We start from the raw sequence: 4820 nt of genomic DNA, 5'->3' as shown, positions 1-4820 counted from the left end.
ACGTAATCATTGACTCTGCATGGTTGGTGATTAGCAGTTACTATGGCAGCTGCAGCAGAGGGCTCCAGGAAAGAAGACGGAAAAGTGTTCTTGGAACAAAGAAACATGCATGAAAGGTGGCTTAGAGAGAGAGAGAGAGAGAAAGAGAGGGGGGAAGAGAGCTGTCCTGGGCTGCTCACAGGGTGAAAAGCCTAGATCCCAGCAAAGGCCCCTTCCTTCCACTTCTCTCTGTACCTTTGAATCTCCAGCTCCTGCTTGGCTGGGGGCCAAGAGCCCCGGTGGCCCAGGAGTGTCCTTGCTCTGGGTGTTTGAGTTTTGGAAAGGGGGAGTGTCTTGTCAATCACCCTAAGTCCCAGCAGACCTTGGAACAATGGCCTCCTCAGTCCTGGCATTTGTGTTGGCTCTCCTCGAGGCCGCCTCCCTTCCATTTAAGTCCCTTTTTATTGAAGGCAGCTGAATGCTGTCTTATCCGCATTAAGGGTTTTGGGGTTACTCGTGGCTGCAATTAGGTGTTTATGCCACCTGAGCACAGAATGCACAATTCATTTCCCATGTCCCAACCATTACAGTAGGTTTTCTACTTTGAAGTTCACAGTTAACTTAAACATTTTCTAAAGATTCAATAACAAAAACTTTATGTGAATGGGTGTTTTCCCTGCATGTGTCTAGAGCCCAAGCAAGCCGGAAGAGGGCGTCAGATCTGCTGGAACTGGAATTGCAGATGGTTGTGTGGGCTCGGAGGATTGAACCTGAGTCCTCTGGAAGAGCAACCAGTGCACTGAACTCATTTCCAGCCCCACAGCTAACTTCCCGTCAGCAAACTATCACAAGAAAGGGAAACTAGAGCAGTCGACGGCGGTGAAACGTGAGCTGAAAGTCCGAAGCAAACAGTATTGTAAATAATAACCCGTCATGAAAGGGTTACTCCCAAGTCTGTCGGCACAGAATTGTCCCTACAGCTCCCCTTGCTGGCCAGTGAAGAGAGACACAGAAAAACAATAACAACCACCAAACAACCTACCCTCTTCCTGCTATTATAGTACCCTCAAGGTCCAAATAATCCAATGTCAGGAAAAAAACAAACAAACAAACAAAACATGAAACGGACTAGAGGCAAAGTCAGTGGTAGAGCACTTGCCTATCATGCCCAAAGCTCTGGGATATTTCTTTCTTTCTTTCTTTTTTTAAATAAATTTGTATTTTTTTTTGACATTAATTACATTTTATTCGCTTAGTATCCCAGGTGTAGCCCCCTCCCTCATTCCCTCCCCGGTCAAAGAGCCAGCCACTGAGGCTCTGGGATATTTCTAGCACTGAAAAAAATATTGGAATTAAAATTAATAATAATAAGCCAGACATGGTGGTGCATACCTTTAACTAACCCAGCACTCAGAGAGAAGCCTGCTTCTCCCACAGGAAATAGAATGACGTTGTCACCAGAATGAAGAAACTTGCCCTCCCTGTTGTGACAACAGCACACCATTCACCTTCGCAAGCTTTGTAAGAAAGGGCAGAGCTGGCGAGATTTGTCAGCACAGCCCTGAGGAGCCTCCATATGTCAAACCCATGGCATCTGGCTGATCCCAGGGTAGCGAGTGAAAGTGAATTGTATCTGTTGAGTCTGGCATTCACTGTGATAAACCTTGCGTGCAGGAGCGCTATCGATTCGGTTATCTCACCGAAGTGACGGTCGGAATTCAGAAAGAAAATGCCTGCTACAGATTCACCGTGAGGAGTTAAAGCACTGACGGCACTGTCAAGTCACTGAGTCTGAAGGGGGAGTGACATGGGGAGCGTGGTTTGCTCCTCGGTCTTCTGACAGAATAAGCATGAGAGTAGTAGGGGAGCCATAAGTAGGGATCTGCTGTAGAAACTCATTGTTATTAGAAATTAAAAGCAATAGTCCCTGGGCCTGGGGGACTCGACCTTTTAACAGCAGATTTGTGCGTTCTTGTGATTCCGCTGCCATGAACACCCGCATCACTAGGTCAGCTTCTCATCGAATCTCATAAACAAACTCGTATAACAGGAATGATTCTCTCCCAGTGGTTGGCTAAATGGCTCTGAGAAAATGAGCTTATTTGAAGTCCATTTCGGGGTTTCCCTAATGTTTCCCCCTGTTCTCATGCACTTCGTTCTTTTATGCTCTTATAGTAATTTGCAAACTAATATTCACCAAGATCATACTTGCTATTGCTGCTGTGGAGTGATTATTTATTGCCGATCGGTTGCGAATATGGAGAAGATTACTATGAGATCGTTCACATTAAAATGTTAAAAACATTCCTGTCTCTACTTCATCTCATTTATCCTGTGTGCCTAAGGAGGACTCCAAGTTCTTCTGATGACAGTGGCCATCGTGATCTTCGAAGGATGATATCTAAAATAAAAATAGTACTACAGATTTTGATCATCAGTCCAAGCCGGGGCATGGGATGGGGTGGACGGAGGGGTTGGATCTAAATGCCACCTTCTAAAAGAACTGTTGCCGAATGGAAATGTCACATTGGAAGGATGAAATCAGGTAATGTTTTCATTGGAGGGGGGAAGGAAGAGAGAATGAGAGAGAGATGAAAAGTAAGGCTAAAAGTATATGATGCCAGGGAAACATGGCTCCTTCACCCTCTCTCCATTCTTTCATACTCATCCCCAGTGACTGCCAGGTAGAAAAACCAACACCAGCACCAATAAATAATAAAATAAAACAATAAAATGGGTCTGGAGGCTGAAGCAGAAAGGATTGTAAGTTTCAGATCAACTTGAGCTACATAACAAGATCTTGTCTCAAAAAAAAAGTTCGGAACCAAATCTTCACCTCTCTACTGACATTCCTAGCTCGCAGAGCTCAGGAAAATACATACATCGCTTCCTCCACAGACTCATGCGCTCCAATCTTTATTGGTCCCTTAAAACAGCACAGCACTCAGTATTCTTTCTCTGTCTACGAGGTCCCACAGAGTTCAGCCTCCTGCTGTCTCTCAGACTTCCGGCACTAGCATATGACTGGATCTAGGCAGAGCTACTGACTTCCCACCCTGAAGTGGTAAACACGAAGTATCTGGCTCTCTTGTGGTCTAGAGCACAGGGAAGCTTTCGAGTGTGTTTGCTGGTTTCCACAGACTCTACATTCCCAGATTTAGAGATTCCAGCTGTTAATGGTCACATCAGTTAAACATGTGCAAGTTTTGACAATTTATTGACAAATTATCCTGTGGGCTAATATGAAGCCCTGAAACTCACATGCACCCAAAGCATCACCCCTTTCTGTGGAGGTTTGAATGTGAAATGCCACACCCTCCCCGCAGAGGCTCTAGTATTTGAACACTTGGTGATGTTTTCCAGAGAAGCGATGGAACTTTTAGGACATGAAACCTTCCTTGTGGAAGTACGTCACTCGTGGTTGGGCTTTAAGAGTTTTGGCTCTACTTTCTGCGAGTGTTTATTTGTTTATTTTATTTTATGTGTGTCGCTGTTGTGCCTGCACCTATGTTTATGTGAGGGTGTCAGATTCCCTAGAATTGGAGTGAAGGACAGTTGGGAGCTGCTGTGTGGGTGCTGGGAACTGAACCCAGGTCCTTTGGAAGAGCAGCCAGTGCCCTTAACCACAGAGCCATCTCTCCGGCCCCCCTAGAGCTCCTTGCTCTAGCAGTCTTCGGCAGTTTCCGCACAGTTATGGATGCTCCCTCTAACTGTAAACTAAATCTATTCTTTCTTCCCTGAGTTAGCTTCGGTCATAATGTCTTATCACAGTGACAAACACTAACGCGCTTTCCTTCCCGTTTTCTTACTGAAGCCCGTGTGCCCGTCCCACCCCGACCTCACACAGCACGTTACCCTACCAGTCACAACTCTCTCTCCTTCCTTTTCAACGCCTTCTCTTTTGTTTGCTGACAGCCTTTGACCATTTTCGCTTAGTTAACTCTGTCCCATCCTTTTTGTTTGTTTTAAGAAAATTTCATTTGATCGGACAATTCTCTCTGGCTATGCCACGGACCTATTTCTTAAAATAATTCTTTCTGGCGCCTTATTCTCATAGCTCTCATCTACCTGTTGATATTTAGATTTCCACTGACGTCCTCGAGTTACCAGAAATTCCCCTATTACTAAGAATTTCAAAAGAAATTTCGTCTCTGTCCCACTGACCTCCCTTCAGGCCTGAACATGTTTCACCACTTCTTCCTCTCTGAGCTTCTGTGACACGATGACCCCATGCTTCTCCTTTTCCCTCTTGGCTGCTCCTCTGTCTACTTCTCAGGATCCTTTCTCCTTTCTCCTTTACACTGTTCCTCATGGTTATCCCCTGTGATTTCTTCTCTTCTCGTTCGACTTTCCCCAAGACCTCACAGCTACAGCTTCAATATCCGTTCAGCTTCCTGTCACAGTATCACCGTCTAAATCAACTTTAAAAAAGCACTTTTTTTTTTCCAAGTTTGAAACAAGATTTAATAAATACTGACCAGAATGATGGACATTGGTACCAGGTCTGTACCCGGGATTCCCAGAGCATGGCACCAAATTACATTAGTCAGAGGCAAAACCCACAAGGCTCTAAAGAAGCGAATTTTTATGCAGGCTCAGGGATTCCTGGGCTCAAGTTCATGGTCCTGGCCTCTGACGCCCCAGTGTATCATGATGCAAGTTCATAGAGAAGGAGACCAGCTCACCTCGAGGTAGCTGGAAAGCAAAGAATGGGCCGACACCCCAATAGTATCTTTTGGAGGGTGTCCACAGTGTGGGACCTAACTCTCTCCAACTCAGTCCTTGTTGTTTTGGTTTGGTTTTTGTCTTTTTTTTTTTTTTTTTTTTTTTTTTTTTTTTTT

This window comes from Psammomys obesus, unplaced genomic scaffold (genome assembly GCF_907164565.1).
Source record: "Psammomys obesus unplaced genomic scaffold, mPsaObe1.curated_primary_1811, whole genome shotgun sequence".
Taxonomy (NCBI): Eukaryota; Metazoa; Chordata; class Mammalia; order Rodentia; family Muridae; genus Psammomys; species Psammomys obesus.
This window is presented reverse-complemented; position numbering follows the sequence as displayed.